Below are 19,447 nucleotides of genomic sequence, written 5' to 3'. Positions count from 1 at the left end.
TTTTCATTTGGAAGAAACATGTTGTTATTTATAATAGACCGTAGATCTGAGATTGGATTGTAATGAAAGCCTCTGTGACCAGTAAGGGAGAGCACAAAATAGAAGAGCATTTTTAAATAGTAAAGACCAAAAACATTTGGAACACTGACATTATAAGGCAGAAATACAGTGTGGTAAGAAAAGAATGGCCATGCTATGGGCTTTGTCTGCGTGATCCATAGTTTAATAAGTCAATGAGTTACTGAAAGCTCTGGCTTTTCATGTTCACTGTGAGGACAAAGGCATTGCACTCTGTTAAACTTTTGTGAGTTTTAATTTCAGTTGCCTGCTGTACTGATTATATCAGTTCCTGACCCATAGTCATTGTCTTTGATGAAGATGTGAAAGCCTGACATACATGGATAGTTTATCTCCAGCCTATTTATCATAGAAACTGATTAGATCACCACACCATGGCAGAACAATTTATCTATAAATCAGTCTTTAGATACCTTTGTTTGAATCAGTGTGGTGATTAATGAATGGAATTAAGGAACATAAGAACATTTAGGAAGAGATGAGGCCTATCGGCCCAACAGTGATTATCAGGTTCCTAGTAGCTGACCCAATTTCTGAACTTTATCATGGAGAATTAGTGGGGACACGATTGAAGTCTTTAAAATCTTAAAAGGAGTTGACATAGCTAACACTAACCAGTACTTTATGTGCAGTACAGAAACCAGGACCAGAGGACACTAAATGGAGACACTTCTTCACACAGAGAGTGGTGAGAGTGTGGAATGGGCTACCCAGTCATGTTGTTGAGGCAGAATCACTTGAATCCTTTAGGTTTTGAGATCAATCAGCTACTAAGAGATGGACGAGTAGATGAGCTGAATGGTCTCCTCTCGTTCATATGACTGGAAGATGTTCTGTCCAACAACACGACTTTTCAAGTGAAGTTCTTCATAGTTTATTTATTGCAACATATTAAAAAAGTGTTTTTGTCCCCATTTAATTTAACACACAGTACTATTTGCCTACAGTTGGTAAATTATGTTGCAAGCTGGTATACAATTGCAATTCTCCTAACACAGTTTAATTAACTAAATATCGAAACAACTGCAAACCTTTATTGTATGAAGGGTATTGGTTCACAGTTGAGCTTGAAGAACAAAATTGCTGTAAGTCATAAGGCTATATTCCTTTATGTTGCTTAGCAACCACGAGACAACCACAGTAAGGGTTAACTCAGTTGCTGTCAGGTTCATTCAGAAGCCAGATTTGTTGTAAACTACATAGCAATTTAAAAATACATCTTCCTGTACAAAGTCTCATCCCTTAATCCATTAGGGGATTTGTTCAGGGTAATTATGAAATACCTGAAAATAGATTAAACATAAAGTCCAATATATTCATGTTTGATTCATCCAAAGTATTTTTATTCTTTCATTTTCCTCTACTTAGTGTCTGACCCATAAAGCAATTGATTTCACAGTGCATGTGGGCTTATATGCAGTGTTACGATGCTGCGCTCAGATCGACTAATTTCCTTTTAATTTATACTACTGAGTGTTTATATAGTGATCACTGTGTCATCTGACTGTTAGCACGATGCTGTGACATTGTTCACACAGAGTGGTGAGGGTATGGAATGGGCTACCTATTCATGTTGTTGAGGCAGAATCACTTGGATCCTTTTAAGACCCAACTTGAAAAAGTTTTGAGAACAATAAGCTGTCAGGAATTAGATGAGCTTCGAGCGGCTGAACGGCCTCCTCTAGTGGTACATTTTCTTATCTCTTACATGTTCACAAAACAGCCTGAAGCTTTGTAGAACGTCAAATAGAAGTAAGGCTCAAGTTTCTAAACGGGTGAAATTTACTGTAACCCACAGCTCTGTTTAACAGCTTGCTTGAAGAAGTTGGAAAGGGAACACAGAATTAAAAGCAGACCCTTTTCGATTCTTGCACCCTGACACTGCGAGCACGGTCATTATTAAACACTCAACTGTGCTGAATTTAGAAGTACTAAAAGAAACGAAAATTCAATAACCTTTTGTTATCAGTGTCTTTCAGTTTTAGTCATTGTCAATGAATTGTTGTTTCTTTTCGTATTTCTATACCAGTAAGGTCAATTAATTATTCTTCAGTCACTAAGTAGATGGAAATACAGTTTAAAAATACTTTACAACGTGAATTCTGTCCTGATTGTATGAAATCAGTTCTTGATAACTTTTACTTGGGTTACACCTATAGGTGTAATTTTTCTTTAACTTTATCTTACTAGTACAGCGTTAACACTTGCATATCAATGGCTTTAACATCAGTTTGGGTCTGTCTCCAAACTGTCTGGATAATGTTTAGTTTGGCAAGCCTTGTGTAAATGGTATTTGTTTATTTTTCTTCTTCAGATATTACATTTATTTCAATTTAGGTATGGGAATACATATATATAAAATTTACACAATTAAACTTGTAATATGCATATTAAAACTAACAGTGTGTGAAACATTTTGTGGTGCCAGTGTGAGTTTCTCTGTAGATTGATGCAAGTTAAACAGATGAGTTTTGGCATTGCTTTATTACTTCATTACCCATCATGATTTAATAAAACAGGACAGTGTGCTTGTTAGCGGTAGCTGAGCTGAAGAATAGCCTTTACAAATGTATGAATATAACACATGGAAAGATGAAGCCCCACTGCAGTGATCTGCAGCTAAAAGCCCCTGTTTACCAGGCACTAGAAAGTTTTAACATGAATATTTTATTTCAAATAATGATCCTTCGCTTTAAATGTTTCAGTACTGGGATCCTCTAGGAGCAAAACACAGCCAGACCTGTCTGTTGTGCTGCTGGTAGTTATACATTATTAGGCTTATGATTAAACGTGATTAAAAGACTTAGGAGAGGGTAGGAGGCACTTTTTGAGGGTATGGAATGAATAATCGGCCAATAGGAAATGAACAAGCATTGATGAGCGGAATGGGCCACATACATCATTGTTCTTATGTTCTTACTGTATGGATGATCAAAGTACTTAACTCCTTCAGTTTTGAATGCACCACAATCTCCTGCTTCTTACTGTTCTCTATTTCAGGTTATCTTTGAGCCTTCATTTGCATATTCCGTAGAGAGAAATCTACTTCCGCTTGTACAGAATAATTTAGTTTCTAACAACTGGTGAGTGGTGATAAAGTGACAGCCACCAGGCTGTATGTTGAAATTAACTGGCTTTGAAAACAGAACTACAAATAGATGAATAGTGTTTGATTAGCTTGCTACTGTAGCTCCAATTAATATTCATGAGGACGAACGTTGATATTGCATGGATGGCTTTTATGATAACATGGGAGTTTTAATTAAGGTTTCTTTCTGTGGTGCAATGACGCAGGTTACCTGACAAACGTAGCTGCAGTTCTCAACAGATTATACCAGCAGCGCTGTGGCGTTCCTGCTTCAGTTGGCCGAGCGAACACTTTTACTTTCTGTGCTTGTAATGTGGAGCTCTTGAAAGATGAGGCACAGTGACACAGCTTCAGGCCCTTTGGTGAACAGGAAACAGCTCTGAGGACTTAAAAGAATACCCTGAGGTGTTTAATTCAAGTTGTGTTACAATGTTATAAAGTGTAAACAGATATTTATTTCCATTTGCAAAAAGAGGTGCACATTTTTCACAAAAGTAAAAAAAAAACGCTTTCAAAATCCGCCTATAAATGTCAAATTTGTGAAATGAGACAAACCTGAGGTTTGAGAACAGAGTACCAAAAGTTGGTCTGTATATAAAAGTCAAATGGTTACGTGTTTGTTTTTCCAACCCACCTGGTAGTTTAAGAGGCTTTTGGCTTCCACCAATGCATTTTAAAATGACTCTTGCGTCTACAACTGAAAAGGCAACAAAATGAAACATCATTGAACTACAGTATACTGATGGGAATTGCACAGAGGGAACATAGTTCTTTTCTTGACTGTGTACTGTAGAAATGTTATCCATTGTTATGAAAATGTTTTGTTTTAACAGATGAATCTGTTTTATTGTAGCGTGCATTATAGTGGGTCAATACCATAGCAACATAAATCAGCGAGTTTGTGTAATCCAGATTTTATCTACACGTCGACATAGTTTATCTTTCCACAAGACTGTGAGGGGTAGTCGGAAGGTCTTGTTTTCCTCTTCGCTTTCTGTGTTACAGACCCCATCTGACTCCACACTCTAGTTTCCTATGAGCAGCACAGAGCGTGACTGTGAGGCTCAGGAAGGCAATTATTACACTGCAACACAGGAAGTGAGCAGGAAGGGCATGAAAATATGCTTCACCCAAGTCACAATGAAAACAGAGTCTGAAATGCAAAAGCATCACTAGCAAAGCAATGTGTGACCCGTGAGAGAATGTTTTTATTTTTTAAGTGATTCTGGCTATTGAAATAATTACATTTACGATGTACAATTTGAATGAAGCACTTGTTAAAGCAAACATGTTTTCATTTTGAAAAGTGATACCTGGCACTAGTCTGTAGTCTACTTTCAGGCAGTCTGTTACACTTGTGCTTCCTAGGTCAGGGGTCTCCAACCCTGGTACTGTGGCTGCTGGTTTTCATTTCAACCAATCTCTCAGTTACTTAATCGAACCAATTATTGGCTTAATTAGTCAAGATTAACAGGTGTTCCAGATCTTCAGCCACTGATGATGTAAAGACACCTATAAAACCTGCTGGATAGGGGCTCTCCAGGACCAGGGTTGGAGACTCCTGTCCTAGATCATTCAGCAGTGTGTCTGGGTTTAAAGCATGCCAGTCATTAGTGGAAGCAGCTGGTTGGTTAATGACTCTAAAGAAGGTCTAGGAAGTTTAACAGCATACCTGAAAGTAAAACCTTGTACAATTCCAAATGAATTTAATAAAATGAAAGTACAAGTTCAAAACTGCACGTGAGACCTAGTAAATGGAAGTGCACAGCAGTAGGGTGTATGGCATTGTGTTATTAACTATAACCCCTTTAGATCCATGCTTAGTCCTTGTACTTCTCCCTTCCCAAGTACAACAAGAATAACTACTATCCAGTCAGGAAGTGACATGTTGAAGACAAATACATTTTACATGTTAATTTTACAGCACCATGAAAGATTCAATTCTCAACAGTACCACAGCAAAACAACCCTGCCCTGCGGAAAGACAATGGCAGGCTCGGTCTCAAGGTGTTGTCAGCTGTTTCAAGGCTTTCCAACAGCGGTTTTGCTGAGACAAGCGTTTTATTTCCCAGGAATGTGCAGCATGGAGAATAATTCTGAGATCAGGAAATACTGGTCAAATAAAACCACTGTGTACTAGATGCAATGGAATGGCGTCTTAGTCATTGAATCTCTTGGCAGTACAATTATTATTATTTGTTTATTTAGCAGACGCCTTTATCCAAGGCGACTTACAGAGACTAGGGTGTGTGAACTATGCATCAGCTGCAGAGTCACTTACAATTACGTCTCACCTGAAAGACGGAGCACAAGGAGGTGAAGTGACTTGCTCAGGGTCACACAATGAGTCAGTGGCTGAGGTGGGATTTGAACCAGGGACCTTCTGGTTACAAGCCCGTTTCTTTAACCACTGGACCAATGCAAAATACTGTTTCTTAAAGGCTGGCAGACTGCAGATATATACAGTACCTGGAGTCGCGGGTATTGGTGTGAAACTGGCCTTTTAAAAGGTGTTGTCATAGATACAGATATTTTACAACATTTGTGGATTTTAAAGAACACTGAATTTCAATTTGGCCTATTGCTGCTGATCTCAGGTTTTCTGGTGTGTCCCAATATCTTTGTTTTCCATGTACAGTAATTCCTATTTATAGTGCAAACCTCTATTGTTCAGTAATACACTAGTCATGTTTTTTTTTGCACAGGGAGTCAGGGCAGACCCACAGGGTATTTCAGCAGTAGTAAAAGTCTACCTTAGCACATCTGTGTTACTCTCAAAGAACACGAGAACACTTACATACGTCATAGCCATTCAGAATATCAGTGCTTGTCTTGCTCCTAGTAACTGATTGATCTCCAAACTTCATCAAGTTGGGTTTAAGGACCAATTATACAGCCACAACTACATGGCTTGGTAACCAATTTAATACCCTTACCACCCTCTGTGTAAAAACAGGGGCTCCTACCCTCTACTGTAAGTCTGTTTCCAGCTGTGTCCTTTAGTTATGATGTCAGCTTTCTCCCCACTTGGTCTGCAGAGTTTGTTTGAAGTTGTTTGTTGAGATTCAGATGCATTCTCTGGTTTGCCCACTGCCAAGGGACTTTAGGCTTTGAAACAGAAAGTTTTGGATCTGAAGTCAGATGCTTAATTAGCACTGCAGTACAATATGTGAGGACTGATCTGAGTATTTATAGACCTACAGGGCAGTACACACGTGTTCTGAATTAAAATGCATTTCTCTTGTAATCACGGTTTGGATCTGTGTTTCTGCATTCCAGCGACCCTGCTGTGGAGCTACAATAACCTAAAGCTTGGAAGGAGCTGGAGAAGAAACGACAACTTTGTTTTGTTTTTCTGGCTTCTACAATTGCTTTTATAAAAATCCCAAGGTCCCGGGCTTGCCTTGATAGCTGTTCGAGAATTATTATTATTATTATTATTATTATTTATTTCTCAGCAGAGGCCCTTATCCAGGCCGACTTACAGTCATAGGAAGGTTAATCACTCTAACGCACCGTTTTAATCAGCCTCTGTCTCTGTTCTTTATGGTTCAATTAGCTCTGTGAGATTTGAGATTCACCTACCCTAATAACAGCTATGAGGACCTGACAGAACTCCTGCCCACAGCAGCTCACAACCTTGGAAGATGAATGCCATTTTTGTTTGTACCAAGTGCTAGACTGGTATTTAAAAGGGTTACAGCAGATGAAATCATACCATAATTCTTACAAATTATGCGTTTCCACTCACTATGGGGCAGCAGTGTGGAGTAGTGGTTAGGGCTTTGGGCTCTTGACCGGAGGGTTGTGGGTTCAATCCCTGGTAGGGGACACCTCTGCTGTACCCTTGAGCAAGGTACTTTACCTAGATTGCTCCAGTAAAAGCCCAACTGTATAAATGGGTAATTGTATGTAAAAAATAATGTGATATCTTGTAACAATTGTAAGCCGCCCTGGATAAGGGCGTCTGCTAAGAAATAAATAATAATAAAATAATAATAATATGCAGGTCTCACGTTTGCAGTTTTTTTATAGAAGAACGTGTTTATCAACTATTTATTCATTTTACAGGTATCATATGGGTATGCATACAGGACCCATTAAGGAAAGCTCTTTGCTGTTGTTAGCCAACTAGTTTTCTAATGACTGGTATGCTTTGCAGTCAGCAGCATACTTTGACCTGCTGCTGTGAAATGACCTGGAAGTGCTCATGTAACGGACTACATGACAGTAAGACATGCAAATAGAGAGCTTTCTTTAACCTAAATATAGTACCAGGTATAATTTCTTAAAGCAATTACAATATGCTTGCTATAACTTGGTTCTTTTAGAACTGCACGTATTAAGAGACCTTTATAACTGAAGTGCACAATTCTGTTTTAGTGTACAGTAATGATTAAGGGGACCTGATCACAGATTCTGTACATTTTGTATTGCCGTAGCCAGCTTGCTGAATGCTTAGAGTCATTAACAAGGATACAGAGAACCCGCTGAGTGAATGAATGCAGAGAACATTTACTTTGAGAATTGCATTAGCTGTGGAATTGTACCTTTTGACGAATATCAATGATAGCCTGCACTTTGGTGCCAATTAATGTAGTAATTACTAATTACTAATTAATGCAGGACTTAATTAATGTTCGCCCGCCTCGTGTTCAGTGCTGCTCAGCTGTTTTTTTTTTTTTTTATCATTACAGCATCTGATGTTTCAGGTCAGAGTACCTTATAAGGCAAAGCTGCTGCATCTGCAAGCTAGGGGAAATTGAGAGCCCTGGCACCAAGCCCCCTGCTCCTAAACCTGTCTTTCACACGGCTTTACCTCAGCATTTCTCTCCAGCAGCAATGGCATACAGTAAGACAGCCCACAGGCCTTTGTCCTTGATCACGTGTGGATATAGATCTTTCCCTATGCAGCTTTCCTATAGCCTAGCTTCTCTTTGTGATCTTTTAAGATATGTAAAGGGCAATTTATTTAAGCACAATGTATCGCAAACCTCTAACAATGCAAGTGAGTCTTTTTCGTAACTTTCTTTATATAAAATTGCCATAGGAATCATGGAAGTCACATGACATTCCCTTTCAGTCACGTTGTTCATCTCCCTTAATTCCTACAATCTGCAAATTAGAGAAAAGCTATGGGGCAAAGTAAATGGGGGGTAGTAACCTATGCCTTTTACCTCTGTTGTGTCCTGTGTTGTCCGTATTGCAGCGTTACATTTTTAGACATATTGCCATCTCTTTTGAAATCTTTACTCTCATATCATGGGTCTTAAATCCACTGCAGAATAGAATACAGTACATTTCTCAACATGTACTCAAGATAGTTCACCAGGTTAATGAGAATTTATCTTATAAGGATCGCAGTGTATCAGGGTCAAGCTCCCTCCTGCATGATCTGGATACACTGCGACATTTAAAAGAAAAATGACCTTTCTCCTGGCTAATGTTCCTGAGTAAAAGTTGTAAGAAAAAGTAATTCCCTAGTTGATTTACCTGTGATGTGTGAATAATGATATCAAAACAATTATGTTATAAAATATATTGCTGCGATCTGAACAACATGTCGACTCAGCAAAGGTAAATGTATTGGCTTATAAAAATCACTTTGGTTTCATGTCAAATCAGGTACGACTCACTGTCTGAAATGGGAATATTGGGTCACCAAGGGACAATAATAAAAGAACAGTGAGCCGTTCCTTCCATTGGCCTTCAGTTTCTGGGCTATTATGATCTTTAAATGACAATGGAATCTTCCAGCACCCACCATGGTTTCCTCCTGAATAGCCTGTGGCTATGCTTCTGTTCATTATACTACCTTGAAATATATCTATGCTGTATCCGTCTTAATGATTACGTCTACTGTAGCAACTGTTCTTTTTACAAACCTAGGAGCTATGATGACTAATACACTAAATTGATTATGCCTAAAGGTGTATGACCTTTGTGCACCAAAGAAAAGGCTTACATCCGATTTGATTTGTAGTTCGTATTGATTTTGCCAAAAGGCGCAAACAATGCCGAGTTTCTTGGATTTAGCTACAGTTTCTTCCAGTTGTTTGAGCTATTAGGGGAGTGTGTATTTTCTTTGAAGCTTGCAGGCAATGCTGTGAGTGTGAAAGAGTTAATTGTCCTCAAATGTCTGCAGTCAGCTTCCTGATGTAATTTAAAATAAATTAATCATTTATCCTCATTATGTTTTGGATAATGACATTTGATATACAGTAGTCTGAAAATCAATTGTGTGTGTAGCGATACACTAGTGTCACGATATGTATCAGTATCACAATACATGTGGTGGTCCTACTATAATTCATTATATGATCAAATAATAATATAATTATAAAACACACTTACTTTTCATTCAAAAACCCCTTGGTGAACTACAATGAGCTATGTTGTGATCACTATACAAACCTCAATTACAATACGCTATATAATGTAAACAATCCTTATGTCCCTAATAATCACAGCCTATAGATTAGGTTCAGTGAGTAGAGAAGAGTTAGCTGTAAAATACAGCACCAACCGGGCATATTAACTTATTTGAAACTCGGTCATCCACCAATCTTAGCAGGGCACTACCACACGGTAGTTGGCTGCAGAACTTTTTGAACGTCTAGCTTTAAAAAAGCAAAATGGAAGGAAAAAAAAGGCAAATAAACGTAGAGATTGGAAAATGGGAAGAATAACAATAAAGCCACTGTTTATCAGTTTCATACCTCAATAAAACCCTGGTTATCGGGCATTGCCTTAGTAGCTGGCCTTGTCTCTCTACAGTAACGTCCTAGCCTATCTCAGACTCTTACCTTCCTGACGTGGCCTTCTAAGTCCCTGTATTACAACACCATTTCTGGGGGAATTTATGAATGAATGTTGAAAGTTCTGGATGCTTAGCACGACATCACAGCCTTTTTTGGACTTTGGATTCATTGAATTGCTGTTCAAAGAGAAGACAAATGCTTTTCAATTAGATTAATAGCTGGCAACCTTCTCTTTTAGCATGGCAGCAAATCCCAAGACCTGATATCTAATTCCATTCAAAAACTTCCTGCAGAAACAAAAACAGATCTCGAAGAGCCATACAAAGGCAAGAAATCCCTGACTGTTGCATTTGACCTTGGAAGTCAATTGAAGAATAATAATCTGAATTAATGAGGAGCGAGCCCCAACACAGAAGAAGCTGTCCTGTTTATAAAATGTTTCTTTTAGCGTTTTACTCGCACTGAGTTACCCATGAAAAGATCCATTATGCCTGGTTGTATGCTTCGAGCAGCTGCAAAAGACAGATCACTATTGGTGTGTATGTGCCAGAGTCTCTCTGCTGCAGAAGCTGCCTTCAAAGACACTCAGATTGTGTTCATGGTTAGCTTTTTGCCCAAGTGTTGGTTACTGTAGGGTTGTAGAGCACTGACAGAACATTTGGCTATTCTGAAACAACATTTGAGTAGAACTAAAGGAACTTATTTGTTGGAACCTCCAGCCATGTGGCCACACTACTGTTCTGAGGTTTTCAAAGCAGTAGCAGAAGTTTGGGAAAAGAAAAAATAATGCTTATGAACCTCACAGATTTCAGCCAAGAGGCCATTATCACAATGGGAGATGCTAACTTGTTTCAAGCATATGTCGTCCAGTACAAAAAAAAAAACTTTTTAAAGCCTGAAGCATGTTTTATACCTGCCAGATAATAGATATTGAATATATATTCAATTGATTTAAAATGGGTTGAGTTTGAGAACCATATCCATTGAAATAAGACCTTCCCAGGCGTTTTGCATATTTTTAGACCACGTTGAACTCTTGAAGGAGCTGGAGTCTCCTGTGGTTTCTCAGGCTGCTGTTGCAAAGAAAGTTGGCGTGTCAACATCACAGGTGACTCGCATTGTGATAAGATGTGATTTAATTCTTCATGTAGAAATAAAAAACAGCGATTAATTTTAGGAATAAAAAAAACAACTGACTCAGATTTTTTATTATGTATTTAACATTTAATCATACTGTGATTTTATTTTATTTCTTTTCATTTAGAAACAAAGTGTGACTAATGTCATCTCTAATGCCTCTTGTTTAATTGGGACAGTCGCTTATTCAGGATATTTTTACTTCTCCCGAGAAGGCGTCCCGATAAAGTGGCACAGGCTGTACTCCGCTTTGATATCTGTTATTTTACAATTGCCAACCTGGCCAAGTGTTTCCACATTTATAAATATTTGTAAACTTGTACACCAGCTGAAGAACTAAATGGCTCTGTTTACACACACAGACACACTAATTAGATGTGCTCAATTTGCAAAGAAGCTGATGCAATGGAAAAGTAAAACTAAGCTGTACGTTTATCTGTTCCATTAACAAAAAAAGCTAATCAATGACTGGCTGAATTCAGAGACAAACCCTCCCTTTAAATTCAGAAATTTGCGCATGCGCAGTATAGATGATCTCAACGTATTTCCCGGTCGACCAATTTCCTGTGACACCAGGCACTATGCCTGACTGTGGCCAGCACCAGTCTCTTTACTTTCATGACCAAATCTTAAAAAACAATATATAAAATACATTCTGTACCTGCCAGTGTGTCTCCCATTTTCTCAGAGATTTAATGTAGGGAATCAGTGAAGCTCTGAGTGTTTGAGACTGGAACTGACTTTTCCAGTCATTATGGATTTTGTATACTACAGTATACTACAGCTATTAATTGAATGCTGTTTCTTTGTGACTATATACATGCAAAGCCTCCTGTGTCTGTGTTGCTTTCCACTCACCAGAAGAGGGTTGAAATGAGCCTCCATTGCTCTTGCTTCATCGCAGTTGGTATCTGATGGACAATGTGGTCCTGTAATGCAGAGCGCGGTCACACTGGCATTTCCAATCTGCTTGTGCAACAACACTGCCCCTTTCTGTGTAGTGAGGACATTTAGAGAGCTTGCTGGTGCCTGAGAGGGTTACCACAGTAACCAACCTGAAATTGTGGCCTTTTTTATATATATATCTGAGCATCATCAGTGTAATGTCAGTCTGTATGGAGGATTGCAGAGAAGTTTGTCTTCAAGTTTTTGTTTTTTTTAAGTTCATTTTTAGGCTACTTGATTAGTCTTAATCTGAGCCATTGTATGCCTGTATTTAATGTGAATTTATACTTGCAATGTATACACATTTTCTTTACAATATATGTATTAAAAAAATGGTATCTCCAAAAATAATGTTGCACTTCCATTAGCTTCATAGGTCTCAAATATGCAGTTAGTAAAGAAACCCGTTTTATAGTAAACATGTGTTCTCATTTTAAGACAGGCGTCTGGTACTACACTAAGTTAAAGAAGTTCTCAGTTTGCTTGCTTTGCTTTCCAGGAAGTTACTGCTTTACTTCCTTGGTCATTTCATGTGACTGACTGAAAGCATGTCAGTCAAGGGCAGCAGTGTGGAGTAGTGGTTAGGGCTCTGGACTCTTGACCGGAGGGTCATGGGTTCAATCCCAGGTGGGGACACTGCTGCTGCTACCTTGATTGCTCCAGTAAAAACCCAACTGTATACATGGGTAATTGTATGTAAAAAATAATGTGATATCTTGTAACAATTGTAAGTCGCCCTGGATAAGGGCGTCTGCTAAGAAATGGATAATAATAATAATAATAATAATAATAATAAGGGGAAAGAAGCCACTGATGGGGTGGTTCTAAAAGCAAGGCTTGCAAATAGAGATATCATTAAAATGTTATAACATGTGTTTCTTTGAAAACAGAACATTTAAGTCTGATATATTGAATGGATGTGCATGGCAGAGAAAATGTATTTAACAATTATGCTCTTTACAGTTAGTTTAAACAACAATACATTAAATGAGAGGGGATTGTAGCTTTGTGTTTTGTTGCATCCATTTTGTTGTTTTAAAGTGACCGTTCCGGGTCCTTTAATTTCTGCTGAGGAGTATCTGATTTCATTGTCTTTAGTCAGATGTTTGATTTTTATTAGGAATAACCCATCCTCTGTAACTGTGGATTAACTGGGTGCTAATTGTAGTAGTCCCATGCTAAAAGTGTCCTGTTGTACTGTATCGTGACCCATGTGGTTCTTTAATTATCTGAATATCTGCCAATAAACAGATTCCTTCAAGGTTCCTGCCCTATTGCAAACTGACCTGAGGTAACCGAAATGGAAATAATTATACAAAAGAATGCTACTTTGGTTAGTGTGTGCTTTAGGTAGGTGACTGCACCAGTCATGTGGAAATAATTAAATTGTGAACGAGTCACAACCCCCCCCCCCCCCCTTGACTTGACAAGCATCGAAGCATTTTCATGCAGCACAGGGGAACGTGTGTTGAATTATCTTTGGCTCCTGCTGTTGCAAATTGATTGTTTGTGAAAGATTGGTGCTTTTAATGTGACTGGCTGGGCCATTTGTCGAATGCCACTGGGAATGTGTACTGTAGATTGTATTATTATTATTATTATTATTATTATTATTATTATTATTATTATTATTATTAATAATAATAATAATAATAATAATAATAATAATAATAATAATAATACAACCTTTTATAGGGTAGAATAGCATGAATCAACTATGGTGGAATGTTCTTTATTTGAGCAATGCTTTAGTGAGTAAGTGATACAGTACTGTTCTATACAGAAGTTAGAGTAGGGTTCTATAAACCTTTCCCATAACAAATATCCTTTTGATGTTTTAACTGTTTTTCTTGTGTAAAGTATAAGCAGGGCCCTTATGTACTGACCAAGTCTGTCTGGATCTACCCCACTCTAACTACTGTACCTACTTCTCCAAAGGGTTATCAGAGACTCCTATAGACCCTTGGGATTGGGTATAATCAAGCACATTGTTGATTTAAATACAACATGTAGCCTAGAGATGAAGTTATTTCATATGAAGACCATCCATATATGTGCGCCCAAGTTCAACACAGTGATGCCACTATTGCAGCTGCCCTTGTGCTACCATTGTTCCAGTACCAAACCATTTCATTGTCATGGACGTCCACAGTATTGGAAGATTGTTTGTAAGGTCATGTTGGGAGGAACAGGCCGTCCTCCAAAAGCATAACAAAATTAAAAAGCCAAAGAAAGGGGAAGAATGCATGCAAAGTAGAGGAACCACACAGTGCGCAAAGTGTTGCCCAGCAGCTGGCTATAAATCTGTCTACACTTTGCTAACAAGATTCTTTAACTGGTGGCACAAGTGTGGATTCTGAGTAGGCTATCGGAATGAGTGGCATGCTGTCAGCGTCCCACAGCTACTACAAATGCTGACAGGTGCCAGTCAGTGTTGGTAACCAGACCTGCTGAAAAGTTAGCGCTAACAGTTGGCTTTTAGATGTCTTTGTCTGTTTCCCCTTGCACAGTTATCCATTAAGAGGAGGTGACATGTCTGTGCCCTGACTCCAGTTCCAGCATTTTGTTTATTGCCCTGCCAGCACAGACATACCCAGAGCCATAGCAGCTTCATTTCTGTTGCATTAAGTAGGATTTCAGGGCTTGTCTGACTAGACATGTTTGTCATTATTGAAAATGCAGAAGAACTGTACTTGTTGATTCTACAGCTTAGGAAAACATTTCCTCCCTGGAATGTACTTTCTGGGAGAGCTGCATTTTCAGTCCTGGTAGTTATCAAGTGTTTTTAATAATTAGATATTAGCTTTTACTAAGCTCTTGGGCATTCTCACTCAACACTGTGCCTGATCTGCTGATCATCACACTGTCCATTTGTTTTCTGTAGTGTTTTGGAAAGACTCCAGTTTTAACAATTAAGTGATTTATTTCCAGACAGTGAGGTCTCATTGAAATACAGCAACCTTGATTCAAAATGTGTTGTCACATCCAAATCACAGCATTATGTTATTTTAGTAAAAGTTTGAATGACTTGTGCAAAACACAGTTTAATTATTATGATGAAGCTTGAGAAGTAAGGTTTGCAGAAATGTGTAATTGCCATTGAATATTGATCTTTTCTACTGGTAAAAATACCTTCAGAAAAATCAGTTTGGTTGGCTCAGCTTCACAATTTAACCACCCATCAATTTTGTACAGCTTGATTTATTTCAGTTGCAGTGAAAGGGTTCAAGTTGGGATTGAGGTGCACCCACTTCCTGAGCACTGTGCCTGACTGTAGCCTCGTCTGCAATTCAATAAAATTACACAGTTAAAGGACAAAAAGGTGGATTCAAAAGAGAGAAGCACTCTTCCATGCAGTATAATGCGTGTTACTTATTTCAAACATCATGTATGCATTGATTTCCTTTCCAATCATTTCTAAATTATGAATGATAATTGTGACATTTTTGCTACCGGATACATTTCAAGCAGTGTTTGTTTGAATATTTGAATATTTGTGCCTTCACTATTTTTGTACTCAGAATGATCCAGGCATCTAGGAGCCTAGTGTATTGCCTCACAAAACAACAGAATCATACAGATGTCACACTGTAACAGCCTTTAGCCCCTTGAGAAAATGCAGGAATTCCTAATGGAAAAGCACAACATGCCATTCATCTATCAAGGCAACGCTTGGCAATAGGATCTGTGAAGGTGACTCTAATCAGCCTAGTTTTATAAACGGTAATACCTGTGTGAACAAAACAGCATCACTGGCAAAGCTGTTACTACCAGGACAAGAGACTCAGACACAGAAGCTGCAGGTTAAGCATGAATGTGCACGTTTAATAACAGTTATAACGGCAAACAAAGACAGTACACTAAACAAAACACATTAACAAAACAAATGGCACAAGGGCCAAAACAAAAGACAAACCTCCACCTCTATCACCAACATTACGTCTCCACTAATTCCAACCTAACACCCGTGATCGGCCTTTTTATACACCTGTGGTTGGAGACTGCTTAATCATTTAATCATGTATTACATGGCTTTCACACTGCCACACTGCCACAACCTGGCTGAGAAGTACAGGTTTCAGCTCAGCAAGCTCTTTCTAGGTGTTTTCATTCTTTCCTATGAAAGGTAGGACTTGGAGAGGTTCAGTATGAGTGATTGACAAGCTCTCAGAACAGCACACTCACACACAAACATACAGTTATGAACAGTCATGTGCACAAATGTTATTGAGCTTCCTCCCACGATATAGCCACCATTGTTGAAGCCTAAATATAAGGTAATATTTCTGAGTTCTTCTGACACATTTATAGCTGTGAAGCAGTTTTCACATGACAGTAAGTAGGAATAAATACCAGCTTCCCAGTGTCTTGGGGAGGTAAAAAACATGCTGCTGTTGAAAAAGCATGTTCTAAAAACATATCTACTGGATCCCTGCTGCAGTATTTCATTCCTTTAACAGGGTGGATGCTCCAATAAGTAAACTCAGATATTCATCTTATCACAAAGGATGCCTGTCAGGTGAAATGATGATGGCACACCACCACATGAAACATTACTGCAGGTGAATGGAATTCGCACCATGCATTTCTAGATATCCTATCGTCACGTTTTCCTTTCAGGCTCCAATGGGTTGTTAAAAGAGTAATAACCTCTCTTAAACAAAATTCTTACATGACAAGGTATGTTTATCCCCAGTGATGGAGATATAATGGATGTACTTATCCAATTGTGATGAAATGTACTTATAACATTCTTTTTTAATAGAACTTTATTATAATCTGTGGAGGAATCTGTCAATCTAACACTGTTGAATATTAAACAGTCTTGTGGTGTAGCTTGTAAACAGGCTCTGAATGTGTCAATTAAAACCATTGCATTTATCCCCCCCCCCCCCAATCAGTCAGTCAGTCTAATCAAGGAGAGAAGTGGTTTGAAATGTCTTTCTCCATGGGGCATTACACCCTTGGCTTCGTTTTGTTCTAGTTTGGATTCAGACCACCTGGAATCTAATTAATATTGAACTGGGTATGCCAGTATGGTGGCCTGCATGGTTCAATAATAACACGGTTAGAACAGAGGTTAATGAAATGAATTTGATCGCGATCCAATTCCAATCCAATTTATCAAGTCTGGCCCTAATGGAAGGGAAATTAATTATACATGTTCATAAAATCTCTGTGTTATGTCTGATTTTGCCTAATCTCTTCTCAGCAGGGGGGGGGGGGGGGTTGAAAGGTCTAATGAAAAACTGTTAGATGCTAATTACAGATTAGTTGCATTTCATTTGAAAACAGTTTCAATAATATCTAGTTAATGTACCTTGATTATTGGCTCATTTGTGGTTAGTTTTCTGTTATTGGGATCAAACTGTGTGTAAATTGTGTGCTCTCATTCAGAGCTCTTTTAGATCAGAAAGGTAGATTTTCGCCTGTTACTATGAGACTGCAGGGACATTTTATTAGAGTACTCTACTAAACCAGTGCTTTAAAATCAATTTCCTTTCCCTTTATTAGCTACATTATCACTGCCCCCTTTTTATTGGGAATATTTTAGTTCATCACTTTATCAGGATGTAACATTAATGCAATGATATAGATAAACGGCTGCATCCTGATACTTTTGGTGTCAAGCAGCAGTTACCGTATTCCTTCAAATTTAAAACGCCCTCAAATTTAAGATGCAGCCCAAATTTACCACCCTCAATTTGAGGAAAAAATAAAACATCAAATAAATATGCATTTACAACCTGAATTACACTGCTGTATTGTACAAAACTGGCACAAAACAGTGTTGTTTTAGATTAACCATGGAGCTCGTTTATTGTGCTGTGCTCTGTATAATACTTAAGATGGTGTCTCTGTCATACACATACCACCACTCACTCACGACATCACACATCCTGGCAACAGCAAGCATGACACAACACTCCACAGCATCAGACAACATGTAACCCAGCAACCACAACAACACTGAACATTGCTTAGCATGTCGAAAAATACGTGGTCTGATCAGCATTTCCGATCTGTCCAAGCTGGTTCTGTTTGTTAGAAATGCTGAAATTGTAAACATTTCTCTTGGAATTCCTCAGGAAGCTTGGTTTGTTTTTTCCCAGCAGTGTCACGTTGTTGCTTGTGTATTCGGGCAGTGATGTCTTTGTTGTCTTTTCTCGGCAGTCAGTCACGTTGCTGTTTGTGTACTCGGGTAGTCACGTCTTTTGTTACCAATTTTAATACACGCATCACTACACTGTACTCGAATTTAAGACGCAGGCAATTTTTGAGAAGCAAAAAATTGTTAAAGCGTGTCTTAAATTCGAAGGAATACAGTACTTTTCATATAACATGGTCTGAAATACTGAAGTATAAAATACAAAAAGATCTTAAACAGAAGTATAAATTTGCTAATGCTGATGGGAAGTAATACAGTAAATATGGATTGGCACTCCTTTAAGGTCATAATACAGTCTTGTTTTACTGGAGGGAGGTGATGGTGTAAGAGTGTGGCAATGTGCCCTGCCCTTGTGTGCGTTTCTGTGTTGTGTGTTACGTGTTGTGTGTAAATGTTGTTGTATAGAGATGGCTGCACGGGATATAAATGGGTGTGTGCAGCACGAGTTATTTAAGATGTAATTGTATTTAGGCACGGGATTGCACATCACTTCACGTGCATTTAAAGTAATTAATATGTGAGCACGAGGTTGCACGTAATTAATTCATGTGCTGGGATTCAAGTGAATAATTAATTAGTAATTGAATCCCAGCACAACAGTATATATAGGTGCATGTTTGACTCACTCGGGGTTGTGTGTTCGGTGAGTGGAGAACGGGATTGGAGACGGAGGTAATTGTGAAAAATAGAAGCTCACCATGTTTGTCTGTGTAGTCCGTTTTGTTTGTCTCTTTATTTTGGCGTGAAGTGCCGTGTCCTGTGTTTTGTTTGTACAACCTTTTTGTTTTCTGTTCTGTTTATTAAATGCTGAGCGAAACCATTCGCTCAGCTCCACCAAACCACACCTCTCTGTCGTTTTATTTCCTGGCTCTGGTCTGACGCCACCCACTCCGGCCGTCTTTGTGACAGAGAGGTACAGGGAATTTAGGCCCAAAACAAGCCTGTGAATCTATAGTTGATCTCTGAACTTCACAGGAATTTAAGGTGTCGTGTGTTTAACCTTCTATGTGGTTTATGATCTTGGTAACATATGGTAACTGCTCAAAACTGTATGCTCTGTAGCATAAAACAACATGAAGGCCTGTGTTTGCCTTTAAAAAAAAGCCTAATTGTGACATCTTAAGCAAGTTAGAGTTGTTGTCTTTGGCAGCCAGATGGACATTGCATCAGTCAATTATTTGTTATAAATGTGTGAATGGCAGTTATTACAAGACTACTAACTCAACTGTTATGTTGTAGAAAAATAAAAGTTTGCCATGTATTGTATAT

The 19,447-nt window shown here is 38.4% G+C and overlaps 1 protein-coding gene across 3 annotated transcripts in view; it reads left to right on the top strand.

Annotated features, from left to right (window-relative positions):
* The window catches only part of LOC117426928 (tetratricopeptide repeat protein 28-like), a 435,334-nt gene that overhangs the window by 262,052 nt on the left and 153,835 nt on the right, over positions 1-19,447 (top strand). The window lies entirely within an intron of this gene.

Source organism: Acipenser ruthenus, chromosome 11 (assembly GCF_902713425.1).
Source record: "Acipenser ruthenus chromosome 11, fAciRut3.2 maternal haplotype, whole genome shotgun sequence".
NCBI classification, from domain to species: Eukaryota; Metazoa; Chordata; class Actinopteri; order Acipenseriformes; family Acipenseridae; genus Acipenser; species Acipenser ruthenus.
This window is presented reverse-complemented; position numbering and strand designations above follow the sequence as displayed.